The following is a 15,090-nucleotide window of genomic DNA, read 5'->3' on the forward strand; positions in this document are numbered from 1 at the left end:
GAAGGCTGTATACTCAAGTCCTTGGAAACTGCATGGGTCACGTTTATTTCTATTTATAATCCATTTTAAATATCCGCACTCAATGCTCTATGGAGAAATGTATATTCTAAATTCTTCTAACCAAAGGAAAAGCTCTACTTTAGGTTGTTTGACAGGAAACGATTTCTAACTACATTGGGTTTCCCATATTATATTTGCTTTGTCTTCTTCCATCTCTGCCTAAAAAGGAGTTTCTAAAACACCACAAATGCTTTCTGTGCTCAGGCATAACAGGAATGGGGCTGCCTTGGCTGACAGAAGAAGGCGCCAATCTTGGGCCCCAGTGGGGCAGGGCTGTTTGCCACCTGCTGCCCTAGCTGCCTCGTCTCCAAATCAGGTCCGGCTAGGAGTTTGCTGCAAATATTAGGAGCCGAGCCACTAGCACTTCCCACCCACAGCAGGCCTTGAACCCTTCGTACTCTGGCTGCCAAGACAATCTGAAAGCCGGGGGCCACTTTCCATCTTAGAGGAGAAAAACGTGTGCATTACACGGAAACAGATTTTTCTTTCCCCTGCCTCTCCTCATTCCCAGCCATTTTGAATACTTTAGACTGAAAGGGAGGAAGACCTGTCCAACAAAGCCGAAGAAGGTGACGGAATTGTCAGAGACTTCCCCTGCCCCATCCACGCAGGCCAGAATGCTTTATTAATGATCCATGGGAAAAGAACAATCATCCTGCTGGCAGCTTCACATGTAATTAACCAGCTTCACAGAGAGCTGGCTGCCTTCTCCAGGTCTGGCATCTGCAGACTGCAGAGCTACCTGACATAGTGACACTGGGTTTCTAGCGAAATCTCCCTACTGGGAGAGGGGCATCCAAAATAGTGACCTAAACCCACTGGGCACTCAGGAGACAGGACTGCGATGGCAGTGCTCTTCTGGAAGCTTGGCTGTGTACTTGGGCTGACGCAAAAGACTGCAAGCTCCCTGATGGCAATGACCAGCTCTGGGGAACTGCAAGTCCCGCTCGTCACCATTAACTGCCCACTCAGGTGAGTGGCTTCCTTTGCTGGGTGGAGGTCACGGAACAGGGTAAGCTTCCAGGTGGCCCCCCAGTGTACTTCCCCCTCAGCCAAAATGCCACAGACAGCAGTTTCTGGGAGTTGGTTCATGCTGAGCCAGGCAGCAGACTCCCGCTCTCCCAGCCCCTCCACGGCGCTGAGTGACCTTGCTGGGTGTGGTGGGCAGCAGCTGCTTCTGTGTGCGTATGCGTCAAAGAACGAACAAAATTCAAACTATGGTACATAAAGAGAAAAGCAGCTAAGTTAACCGAGTTTTGCCCTTGTGGTCAGTGCTAACTTCCCTTTTAAGAGCCCTATACCACCAGGTGAGTGAAGCAAGAAGTATGCCATTTGAGACACAGCTTTAAAAATGAGCTCTTTAGTGCATGGCACCTGAAATGTCATGGGTTGTGTCTCTATCACCTTTCTCAACAGAGAGTCAGAGGGTATTTCCATTGAGGGAGAACAGAACAACAACAACAACAACACACACACACCACCACCACCACCACCACCACCACCACCACCACCACCACCACCACACACACACACACACACACACACACACACACACACATTCTTCCCGTGCTTGTTTCTGGAGTTGAGAAGTGGTTAAGAACTGTCTGCATTCTCCATCCCTTGGTAGACGCAGACCCTTCTTCCTAAGTAGAAGAACCAACCCTTCCTTCACCCCTGACTCAAGCGCAACCCCAGGCACCCCATATTCCCCCAGGGTGAGCCATAGTTAACCATCTGAAGTCTCAGAGGGAATGACAAACCTCTGCACGCTCAGCAAAAACGGAACTAGTTCACAGGCATCACGGACTTTTCACGCACCACACTCAGTTTACATTGTGTAGGATAATAAAGGAAGGCGGTGCCCTTTGGAAGAACTGGGGAGAAGCAGTGATGTCCATCATCTGCTCTCAGGCTGCCTCTTCCTGAGAGTATAGCACGTGTGGTGAACCCCTCAAATAAAGCCACGGAGTTGAAGAACGGGTTCCACAGTCATTTTCTTGCTCATTACCTGCAGTCTCCTTCCTCACTCAGCTTTGATTGTAGGAGCCAAAGACAGTGGTTCTCTCATTCCCATTAAAGCAGCCTAGACACCAGTGCAATCTAAGCTGTGGCTCAGCAACTAACAGGCAGAGAGGTCACTGGTGGCCTGGTAGGAAATGGCCAGCTCATGATGAATGAATTGGTAGTGCCTGCCATTTTTACTTGCCATCACTTTAATCAATAAGGGAAAAGGTGAATTGCTATTGATCTCTTCAACACCTCTCAACGATACTGTACAAATTACAGAAACACAACCGGGAGGGTGAAAGCCATCAGGGAGGAAGGACAGATGAAAAGAAGTGTGGGCAGGGTGACAAGGCTGCATGTTCCCCGAGCTGGTCTCCCCGTCACTGTCACTGGGTGTTAGGCATGCTTGGGTGCATGTGTGAATGTGTCACGAAGAGCCCTTCCTCACATCTTGAAGGGCTGGCCACCGAGAGCAGTCCCAGGGCCTTCCCTCTGCGCTTCATGGCGCTGTGCCTCATCAGGGCAACAGGGCATGTGAAACCATATGGCTTCCCTTGATGCAAGGCTACAAGTCTGTATGTTGAGAGGGACTATGGGTCCCAGGGCCTCATAAATTTTTGAAGTTGTCATACTTGAGTGGTGTCTAGCTGGGCTAGCTCAACAACTGACTATAATTCTGGATGGGGAAACAAGAATCAAAAGCTTCAAGGGCAAACTCCAGCTTTGCCACACTGACCCTCAGCCCTGGGTCGAATGCCAAAAAAAGTGAGGCGGGACGCTGATAAAGTAGAACTGTCTTGCATCATACTTGATAATAACAAAGATCATGGCTTCTGGGGTTTCAAGCCTATCCTCTGAAACACCCTGGGTGGAAAGACCTCTCATAAAGATCAGAGGCCGGGGCCAAAATGTGAGAGGTCTGACCTGAAGCCTGGGACGATGACCACCCACAAACAGGCAAGATGACAAACTGTATGTAAATCAATCTCACCCAGAGAACCAGTCCACACTGTTACAACAGACAGGCATAAGAACTCGTAACAGGAAGATACGCGTTTTGTGTCTGATTTTGAGGGCTTAGTCCAACCAGCTGGCTACAAGGAAGACTGTGAGAACCACTCAGTGCTTTGGGACGGCTTCTGTTTAGGGCATACTGCTTATCAGAACCAAAGTCATGTCAAGAAAAGGGCAACGTAACAGACAGATTTTATGGCAGAGAGAAAAGGGAAAACCGACGAGAGCTAAGCCCATGAGGTAAAGAGTGGTCAGATCTCAGGCTCTAGGACCACAGGTTTCCTGTTCAGATGCAGGTGAGGAGAACAACAAAGCAACCACGGGACCCTCAGCCCGTGTGTGCTTATTCACCGTCTGTGTGAGCGGGACAATCCTGTGCTCCGTGCCTTAGTAATTACCTTTCAGCTCTCTCCAGGCAGAACAGGGCTGAGCCCTCCCATTCTGCAGATGCTGAAATCAAGTAGGTAGTCATGTATCAAATATGAAAGAGAACCCAACCTTTAAAACCCACATGTGACCAGAGTGAGAGCCCTTCAGGACTCTCTTGGCACTCTTGCTTAAATGATTCTCCAGAGACAATGACTCAGGGTGTAATTGTGTAATTCTGAAATCTGCGACAACACATTTTGCCGGTCCCCTCACCTTCCTCCCACAAATAACCTGAAGGGCCAAAACGTAGAGCAAAATAAAATGCAAGTTACAAAGCTGCTGATGTGTTTAGAGTGGAAGTGCTGATATTAGAAGGAGGAAGTGGTTAAGTGCACCCTGGGCGTTTGGAAATGGCCACGTCTGCAGCCCTGTAAACTGATGAAGGATGAGCTGTGGCCGTCTCTGCCAAGCAGACAGAGAGACTGGCCCTACACTCGGGAGGTGGGAGCATGGTGGTGAGAAGGCACAAAGATAAGAAACACTATTTAGCAAACACCAGTACCCTCCTACAAGGAATCTTCCAATTCCGAAAGTGACCCTATTCTAAAATTACCGAGTGGCAAGTGGCCAGGCCAAAAATCCATATCCAATCAGCGGTAATGGACTATTTGTTGCATTTCCTCATATAGGGTTGCAGCATTGCTATAAAAATCCTGGGTCGGTAGTTTTAGATTTATTTAACCAGAGGTAATAGCATCCAGCACCAACCACCAGCACTGTAGAGACATGTGAAGTGGCTTATACAGGGTACTGGTAGTGGTGGAGGCACCTGTTGGGTTTTACCTGCAAAATCTCCACTTCTAGCTGTGCATTCAATGCCAAGACCGTCTTCTGGTACCACTAGATAGGATTCCACTGCATCGAGAGAAGGCAAAGGGAGAAGAAGGAGGCATTATGCTAACCTGGAAAGAAAAATGGCACAGTGAAGCTGTTTCCTTTCAACTCTTCATTCCTGGCTCAATAGACAGCTTTTGTTCTTGCTGCAGTGACTGTCCCAAGGGATTCATCTTGGGTCCTTTTCTGGTCCTTTTCAATCCTGGTTAACACCTAGATCTCTCTTTAGAGCTCCTGCCTGGCACTCCACTGTCCTCCAACTCTCCAATTTAATACAGATCAAAGATAAACCTATGGCAATTGTAGACTGCTGTGGCCATGGTAAGGTGGTAAGGGGACAAGAAAGAGCAAATGCTATTCCATCAGAGGACAGGGAAGCCTGGGCCAGCTAGGATCTAGAGAGGTCATCCCTATATTCCTTATTTTCAGGTCACAGTGACATCAGGAAATGAGCAAGGTCAGAAGTCCTGTGTAAGTCACAGAGAGCCCTGAGTATTGGCAGAACATCCTCTAAATACCCGTGTGGCAGTTCAACTGCATGGCAAAGATACTTAAGCCGTTATTTCTTAGATATCTGTGAGGCATGTGTAGAATCTTGGCTTCCTGGCTCTTGGTGATGTTTGGCCTTATCTGTCCATAGTTAAGTCTAGAAGAGGCTCTGTGCATAGGTTAGGACTCTGTCGGCATTACCTCCAGACCTTTACTTTTCCACTCAATGTGACACTGCCTAGAAAGAAGAGCTTCCCAAGTGTAGGACCATGCAGAAGCAGAGGCAAAAGACCCTGTTTCCTCAATCTTCATAGAAAAATGACCGGCTAACCCCAGATGGTATTTATTTATTTATTTTAAAAACTTTTTTTTTTTTTTAATGTTTGTTTATTTTGAGAGAGCGAGCAAGTGCAGGAAGGATAGGGAGAGGGAGGGAGGAAGGGAGAGAAGGGGGGGAGAGAGAGAGAGAGAGAGAGAGAGAGAGAGAGAGAATATCCCAAGTAGGCCCCATGCTGCCGCATGAATGGCAAGATCACGACCTGAGCTGAAATCAAGAGCTGGACACTTAACTGACTGAGCCAACCAGCCCCACCCTCCCCCCCCCCCCCCCAACCCCCGATGGTATTCAGACAATTTTTGAGAGCTTGGAACAAGAATGGCCAATAGGTATCGGTGCGAGTACCAAATCCACTCAACTGGTAGTAGCTCCTAGGACCCCTGTTTTGAGCAGATTCTGAGCCCTGAGCCAGAGCAGCCCTGTGACCAGAAACATCTGCCATGGGTGCTAGACGGGGGGAGCATGCTTACGTGCCACTACTAGCTTAAATACATGGGACTGGAGTGTAAAGAGCACTGGAGAGGACTAACCTTTGTTCTTTGCTGATTCTAATATGAATGCTGTTCCCAACACACATGCCTGTGACCTGCCTACCTCCCTACTCTTCATATCGTGGTTTATCCACACACGCTGAAGTTCTAATCCTAGATTTTAGCTAAACTCCAAGAGAAGAATTTTCATTCATGATAAAAATGATGACAAGCTGTTGTTAACCAAGTATTTACTATTCACCAGGGCACCAGTGTTGGGAATTTCACATGTATACATTATTTCTACAATCACCCTACAGAGAAGGTACCTTTGTTGTAGGTGAGGCAGCTGGGTTAGCAGGACTGTTGTACAACCCAAGGGGCACCATTCTGTTGAATTCTATTATGCACTGAGATTGCCCTGGATTTAGAGAAGCTAAGGATCATGTCCAAGGTCATTCAGTAAATGGTGAGGTTGGAACAAGAACGCAGGTCTGATTCCACACATGTTACTGACAAGAGTTTTTAAGTGACCGGAAAAGGAAAGATGTCCTTAAATGTTCTGCATATGGGTCTAAGAATGAACTTATCTTTCCTGAGTAAGTGACACATGTTGTTTAGACCAGGTTAGGGTATCTGCTGTTAATTCTCAAGCTTGTTCATAATCTTATTTCATGCACCACAGCATTTCCTAACAGACCATTGGTCACTTTCATTTTCAAAATCCATTTAAGTTCAGCTGACCAGAAACTGTCACAGGTGGAGTGGCAAGAGGGAAGTTCATCAATAAAGCCAGATTTGGAACACAGAAGATCTCGTCTAGTCCTTGGCAACAGACACAAGAGGTGGGCATGCTATCGATAAGAAGAGGGCAGGGTTAAGGTTGGCTCATCCACTAGAACAGTCACCACTGTGTCCTTGGAGGAGTCACACGTGAGGCACCAGAGAGTTACTATTACCTGGAGAGCAAATGAAATGTACAATCTGCTTACTCCTTGCTCGCAGCTTTGACAGCCCAGCTATTGTATAGTAAGGGCTGTGTTCTAAAAAGATTATCAGTTGCATTATATAATTCCAAGGAGAACATAGTAACGTTCAGGCAGTGGGTGTGTCTGAGAACGGTTAGGATTGAAAAGGGAGACATGATGTCTGAAGATCCCCAAACATGCCAGCATGAAAGCTCACATTCAAGTCCACGTGGGTGCTGGCCAATGTGTTGGGGTCCCATGTGAAGTTCTTCTGGAAACAGAGAGTGAGCAGGTCTGCATGAGGTCATCTTTAGTGTGGAAAGTAAATATGATCTGCTAGTCAGAAGACAGAATTATTTTCCAAATTAGGCTCCCAGAAGGAAATGGACAGACTTCATAAATAAGGGATTTCATCTGAAAAACAAAAATTTGGAGCTGTTTTTCTTCAGCCTTTGTTATTATACTAAGAATATTAGCTTCTTTTTTTTTTCTTTTTTAAAGAGAACCCTTGCCAAAGCTCAAGAAGCAGTGAAAATTCAGGATGATTGAAGAGGTAAGACAAACCAGGAGTTATTACTAGGGGCATATGATACATCCAAATTAAAATAAATGGCACCCAGCTCTCCTAGCATAATCCACCTATGAGGAGTCCAGAAATCTCTTCCCTCCTGACAGAATTTTTCCATTTGTTCTGGGTCACAGGCTCTACATAGCTATACAGAAGGTAGACCAGGATGTGCCTGGCAATAGCTGTCATCCACAGGGATGGCTCATAAAGAATTTTATGTCAGATAGGCAGATAGTATTGAATACCATAGGTGGCAGGAGCTTAGCGAAGCTCGGTTTGAAGGATTTTCATGACCTTGTGTTTGTAATGATAATCTTGTAGCGAACCAATAAATATACTCTCCAGTGGCAATCAGTGCCCACTATACTCACTTCCAGGTTCAATTTAGATGAAGTTCAAAGTAAGTACTGGGGACCATTCTAGTGGAAAGATGTAAGAGGAAGTCATGTTTGAGCCTTTTACAAAATCTTTACTCTCAGAGTGACGGGGGTTAGACGTAAAGTAAAGGTGACTTGGCAATGACAAGGCACTTGCTTCTGGGGGAAACAGAGTCTGTCAGGTCTAAGGGCTATACTTCCTATTTCCTTTTACTGGTAAGAACAAATTGAACCGGCAGAGGAAACCTCAAAATCTCTTAAGGAAGAGTATAGTAGTTAGTAAGGACCAATTCCCCGGGGAAAGGAAGAATCCCTCCACTGAAAAGGATTTTCTTCCCTGAGATGGAATTCCATCCTTGAGATGTTCCTACATGTCCCAAGGAGGCCAAATCTCTTGTGGCCCTAAATCTGACTCCATTTTGTTCTCTCCCCACTCCCAACAGCCAGGCTGGGATGTGAACACTGGTCTCGGGAGGGCAGTGAGGCCTGCAAACTTTGCCAGTCAGCCTGTATGACATAATTACAGGTAATAGGATCTTGGCCAAGCCAATGACAAATTAGGCCCAGCAGCTATTTCAGAAGAATGGATGCAATTCTATGCTTGACTGGCTATGAAAGTTCTAAGCAGAAGAATAGGGAAACAGACAACAGCCCAGCTGAGCCAGCAGCTCTGCAGAGAGGAATCCCACCGGAGCCAGCACACTGCTGGCACCTATCAGCACATGCTGCTGAGCTAGCTTCGGAAGGCTACTGGTGACCGGCTACCCGACGGGTAGAAAAGCTGACAGGGGAGACCTAGCAGCCAGGGAAGGGAAAAACAGGGCAATGTGACAGGATCCCCCACTCTTCATTTTTCCCTCATCTCTTCTCATTGTGATGCCATTTTCATTTAGGGGCTGGAATGGGAATCGAGGGCTTTCCTTCTAGGGCTTTTAGAAATACCTGGCAAGGGCCACGAGCCCAGAAATGAAGAGGCTGTAAGTGGGCAGGTAACAGCCTGGTATTCACATGGTGCTTACAGCATATCACTGAACAGGAATTTGTTGACTGGAACTTCAAAATAAACCCATCATCTCACTTAATAGTTTGATCCACAAAAGCAAAGGATGGGGAATATACAGGGAGGGGAAGAGACGAGTAGCCTCCTGGGAGAATGATACAGGGGCACTAATGACTTCAATTTGAACACTGGACGTTTTTCAAAACACTCACACATCATTATCTCATTACCTTTAAGTATCCTGGTGGGACTGCCAGGGAGACCAAGGAATGTCAGGGTCCCCTCGTAAGCAGAGTCAGGCTTGGCAATGCACTTTTTCAATGAGAAGCTCCTGAATTAGCAGCTTTGTGTCCAGCCCTAATACTCAAGGCTTCCTCCCTGACCCACAAATGGTGACCTTAAAGAGCTTTCCCAAAGAACTATAAAGGACAACATATATAATAGTTGACTTAACGAATCTATTAAGTATCTCTTGTACGCCAGGCAAAGTACAAAGACCACAAAGACAAAAGCATGGATCCTGTCCTTCTCAAGGCAGATCCTTTCAACAACATCGGTCAGTGAAGGACAGATGTGTGCACAGGATGCTGTGGGGACCAAAGGAAGGGCATCTCAGCCAGTCTGGGAGACCAAGGCAAAGCTTCCCAGAGAAGGTTTATCTTGAAGGACAGGTAGGTACGAACAAGAAATCAAAGAAGGAGGATGGTTCATCTACAGGGTGGGGAGCTTGGGTCTATCTAAAGAATCTGAGAGATGAAACGGGAAGGTGTGTACCGGGAACTGTGAGTACAGGAAGGTCAGTGAAATGAGTAGTGGTGAGACATGGAGCTGGGGAGGTAATCAAGGCTATATGTCAACTAAGGAAATGAGACTTTAGCCCAGAGCAGTGGGGAAGCATAGATTTATAAGTGAGGGACTTACTTAGATCTGTGTCTTAAGAGAGATTAGAAATAGGAATATGGATTATATATGATCCAGCAGAAATGGAACAAGATACACCAGAGAGGAATCATTATTTAAAAAAGGAAGGCCCGCAGAAGTCAAACAACAGATGAAGCAGGATCAGGCAACCACAAGCTGTAAAAACTGTGACAAGAAGAGAATAAATATTTTGGGAAGGTGTGGCCACAGCAAATCCCTCAGATCCCTCTGGAGTCTTGTGAGCATCCAGAATCAGACTCAGTGGTTCTTTACTGAAGATGAACTCTTAGTTTAACTGCTGGACCTTTAGGGAAGTCCTTCATAAATTAATTAGCTCCAGATATTAGAGGGTTGAGAAATGATATAATACTGCTAAAAGAATGACCATTCTATTAGAATGACTGCTAATAGAAAAATGGGCAAAATCTGGGGAAGAAAAAGCACCCGATTTGGAATGCAGACATTTGGGTGTTGGTATCTGCTCTACAACAAGCTCTGTGAACAGAGGCAGATCACTGTGCATGTCAGTTTCCTGAACTGGGAAACTGAGATAATATTTCTCATGTAGGTTTGCTTTGAGATTAAAATGAAACATTGCATGTGTAAGCACTTTTACGCTAGAAAATACTATATAAATGGAAAACCTGATCATTATTAAGATAGGAGGTCGTTACCTGAGCCCTCTTCAGAGAAAATAGCCTTAAACGGAAAACAAACTGAAAGAACACTGGTGGGTGATGAACCATTAAGAGTGTGTGGGGAGGGAAAAGTAAAGCCTTAGCTTCCAACAGCCTTTAACACGTCACAGGGAAGAGAGCAGTTTAGAAAGGTGACCTTACTGCATTCCTTCTTCCCTGGGCAGTGGCAGACATCATCTAGAATAGGGTGTCCTTTGCAAGTAAGTGAAACGTTGGTAGACAGCTGGCTCACCTTCCCAGCAGGTGACTAGTCGTGGCTCAGTGAGAGTTACGGGACCCAGGGAGAGTCTGTGAGCAGTGTTTCATTGGCCTTACCCGCACCAGGTGTCCTTTGCCCTTCTGGGTTTCCCCGTGGCTTGAACTATCCTTAGTGCTTTGATCCAGAGATCTAACTTTGCTACTGTTCCCCCTCCCGTGTCTCTCCTGGCCAGGAAGGGACCCGCACTGACAGACGGGAACAGGAAGGGTGTGAGCATATACCACAGCACTGTGAGGGAAATGTGCAGAAACAGTTTCAATCAACGGGAAACTGCTTAGACCAATTATTATCTTTCTCAGACAAGATGCAGCACATTTGGCACTAAAAACAAAAAAACAAGAAATAATTTTCCTTTTATTCTAAGTTTTCTCTCCCAGACGCACATCTCTCCATAAATACGCACCAATATTCACTGCCAAGTCCACATTCCTCTGAAATGTAAATACATGTTCTTCGGACAGCACCAGTTGCTTGTGAGGCTTTTGTGCATCTTTGTTTACAAAAAAGCAGGGGGGGTAGTGGGAGAGAGGGGATCTAGGACTACGCCCTGGCCACTGCAAGCTGCAGCAGGAGCTCCCCAGGGGGGCATCCTCCCTTTCGATGCCAGCAGGAAGAAGGGAAATAGGTCAGGGAATCAGCCAGTTTTCGGCTCAGGCTGTCCAGCATGAGGACATTTTCCAGGCAGCAGCAAAGGGTAATTTCTGAGATCTCAGGAGGACAAAGGGGTCACTGAGAAAGGTCTTGGAAATGATCACCAAACCTCTATACATCCCACATCCTGCCCCAGGGAAATGTACCTCTTATAGCCTGGAACTGTGAAGAGGGTTAAATTGTGGCACTGATCTCTTTTAATACCTCAGAGCCCCTTCTCTAAGAGCGCAGGTTTTCCTGACAGCGACCACGTTACTGTACAGGCAGCGGCTGGTCAGTGAGTGAATGCTGGCTAGCTGGCCTTCTGGCGAGGTGTGAAGAGATCCCAGATGACTATTTATTCACAGGAAGGGTCTCAAAGGGAAGACGAAGGCTCTGGATTGTGAGATCAGTGTTTTAGACAGGAATACCAAGGCAGGAAAGAACCACTTTCCCAGAACCACATGATACCTGGAGTGCAGAAACAGGAAATTGAAGCCAGTTATCTACCCATTCCCTAACGCTCTGTCTCACCACTACTTCTGGGAAGATGCTAGCGATGGGCACAATTCACCAGATCTTCCTGTCCTCGGCAGGGTGGCAGGGAATTGCCTGAAAGAGGCAGCTGTATGGGCGGGGGGGGGGGGGGGGGGGCACAAAGAGTATCACCAGCTCATGCCATGCAGTGGGACACAGCCCTCATATAGATCACAGTCACTACAGCAAGGGACACGATGACCTCACGTTGGGTGGCCCAGAAGTAGCCCAGCCTCAAAGGCAGGGGATGTTGAGAGTAAATTGTCATTTTCAGGCTACAACAAGGTAAAAAACCAACCAACTCAGCATACTCTGTACAGCAAGGGTCAGCACACTTCTTGTGCTAAAAAGACAGATAAGTAAATATTTAAGATTTTGTGAGCTACATGGCCTCTGTCGTAACTACTCAACTCTGCTGTTAGAGTATGAGAGGAGCCACAGTGTGGCAATGTTTCAGTAGAACTTTATTCATGAAAACTGGCAGTGGGCCGACTTTGCCCACCCCTGCTATATACTAACTGAGTCAGGCTGAGGAAGAACTGTTGAGCTACCTGGATTTCCTCTAAGTGTGACGTGCTTTCAGAGTTCCTTGGCTGCTTTGGCCACAAAAAGTCCAGTAACAAGCTGGTGTCTAAACTGCTCTTCTTCTTGCCCGGGAGCAAGAATGTCAGAACACCCAGACCACTGACCTGGAACAGTCCTCCCAGACTCCTAGCTCAGGGGAAGGAACAAAAGACAATGGGAACCGATGGCTAAGGAGAAGGAGCACGTAGAAAAATGGGAAAAAAAAGAAGAAATACAATGAAAGGTGACCGGAAAGACAGGAAGATGGAGCTGAGTGGTGGCCAGGAATGTCAGTAGCTCTGTGCTAACTGATGTCACCGTAAAACACACTAAAGGAAAGGACGGCTATCGGGTGTCCAGATAATGGGGGCCATCTGAAATGTAGAGAAGAGACTTGTGTGAGACTCTGGCAAGCTCCACATGAGGCTATGGGACAGAAAGACTACAACTCTCTCTTCCCCCCAAACGGAGAGGCACGTAGCAATTTGTGCTCTGGCCACCCAAAGCCAAGACAATGTATTTCGTAAGCAGGGAGTCAGGCACCTGCACCTCAGCTTTCTGTCTGCTCCCTGGCAGGTGGGCTGACCTAGGGGCGTGCCCGTTATAGTCTCTCCCCCACTACACGTCCTTCTCCAGTCAGTTTACAGGTTTATGCATGTGAGTCTAACTCGACGGACATGCCGTTGTGGGGGCCTGGGATGTGCTGTGAAATCATGAAATCTGTGTGTTTCTCCCTTCCTATTGGATTCTGCCAGTTTATAGTAACTGGGAAAACGAGGCAGAGGGTAGAGAGATCCCGGTCAAAACTAAGATAAGAAAAAGAAAAACATAAAGGGGAGGGATGGGGCAGGGTCAAGGACGACCACATCATCGCCAATACCTGATTACCTGACCAAGTTTGATTACCAAGGGGATTGGCACAAGGTACCAAAAGCCTGTCCAACTGTGGCCATCACAACAGCGGCTTGGCTCCCGAAGAGCACCTGGAGTGGAATGGGGTGCTGTGGAGGCTGCCCTGAAGGTAAGAGCTACGTGAGGTGACAGGCTGTGAACGCACACTCAGGCATCCGTACAGCGGCACGGTGCTTCCTCCTCAGGGCGGGAGGGATCTCCACATCCAGGAATGCCAATCCATCAGGCTTTCCTAGATCCAAGTGGGGTGGAAGGAAGAGGCAAAGAGACATGTGCCCAGGACAATGTATGGAATAAAAATACAGGTAAAAGCAAGTTAGAACAAAACAAAAACCACTCTTCACTTCTACACTGTCAAGAAAACAGTTTACATGTGTGATATGAAGGGAAATGCCCAAGGGAACAGGTTAAAACCGGTTCCTTTAGTTAAAACTTCAAGTTGTCCTGAGTTTAAGCCATACTCCTCTTCCCTCTGGAAAGACCTTTCAAAACAGTCAGGCCGGGCAATCATATAAGCAGCTAAGAAAACGCAGAAAGTTTCTTTATCAAGAGACTCCCGACTTAGGGCTCTGCAAAACTGGGGTGCTACAACCAAGAAAGCCACATATCAAATCTGGATTAGACCAAGATCTGCAAACTCACACGTCAGGGGCATCAAAGAAGATGGGGGAAAATTTATCTTTTTTCAACAATCAAATACCAGCAATGTACAGACAAAGGTAAGGTCACGATACTAAGAGAGTAAAAGAGCTTTCAGCCCACTCACTCCACTTAGTGGCCAGTATTCTCTCTGACCCCTTGTGCTCTTTGGATGGCACCAGCGGGCCAGAAAATGGGATCAGAAGAAAAGTGGCTGGGGAAATGAGAGTTGAAAAAGAAAGGGAAAGAAACTTCAGGAGCCGTGAAACAACAGGGGAGGACAACGGTGACCAATGGGGAGGGCGACACAGAAATGTGGTGCAGCTAGGAAGTGACGAGGACGTTACTAACGAAAAGTCTCAGAGAACCCCACGAGGGCCTTTCCTCACTCCGTCCAAAGCACGACCACCGGATGTCTGTCTCGGCTACTTCTGTGATGACTTTAAGTCGCAGACCTTGGGTGGACCTGTTTTTCCCGTCACAGAGCTGCTCTGTAGGTCATTCCCCAAAGGTCCACCCAGAGGAAATTCCAAAATATTTGCCCCGTCTACCTAATTACTGTGCTCCAAATTGCAACAGCTTCTGATAGACAACTGGACTATTTGGATTTTTAAAATACTTTTCCTGCAGGGGCTTATCTTTAACCGACAAGAATTCAAACTACACTGGGCAGTTACAAAATAGAGGGGAAGGGGGAAGGCACTCTGCATGAGGATTTCTTCTTCACAAACATGAATGCATCTCAGCACAAATAAACAGGGGTCAGTGTGAGACCGAGGAGGCATGAAGGGGTCCGGCACTCCTGCCCCCGCCCCACTATACAGACGGCCAGCACAGCCTATGCAATGCCCGGGTTGTTGCAGTTCATTTTGGGAAATGGAACCCATCTATGTTGAGCTAAGAATTCAGGATTCCTTTTGCCACCCCATTTTCTTTCACAAAATGGAAAGGTAAGTGCTAAAAAAAATCCCCAAGAGGTGGCAACCAAAAACAAATAGTGTCGTTCAGCCAGAAGTCAAAGAGGTGGTTTTCTACAGGTCTGGGCAGTCCCACACAGCATCCTGGGCTAGCCTGCTCTCTTGTGCCTCTAGTACCCAATATACTCACTGGCAATTCAAATCCAAATGAGAAACATCCCCAAGCCCACACGTCTGATCTCAAGGATCTACAAAGCCCCACGAGCGAGCTAACCTCTAGGACCCCATAATCTTTTAGCTCTTGCATATCATGATATTGCATGAAAGCTAACGGGACCCTATGGGTTTGATTGTAAAAGAAATGAGGACAAAGGCAGATCTGAAATCCTCAGCCTGAGCCCAGCACACTCCCCCACTGTTCCTTTCTTGTGCCCACCTAGCAGGATGAATGACTGCAATA

General features: G+C 46.9%; 1 protein-coding gene across 1 annotated transcript in view; it reads right to left on the minus strand.

The window, feature by feature from the left end:
- Positions 1 to 15,090, minus strand: part of SND1 (staphylococcal nuclease and tudor domain containing 1) — a 425,421-nt gene that overhangs the window by 82,166 nt on the left and 328,165 nt on the right. The gene's annotated exons all lie outside the window — the stretch shown is intronic.

Source organism: Neofelis nebulosa, chromosome 4 (assembly GCF_028018385.1).
Source record: "Neofelis nebulosa isolate mNeoNeb1 chromosome 4, mNeoNeb1.pri, whole genome shotgun sequence".
NCBI classification, from domain to species: domain Eukaryota; kingdom Metazoa; phylum Chordata; class Mammalia; order Carnivora; family Felidae; genus Neofelis; species Neofelis nebulosa.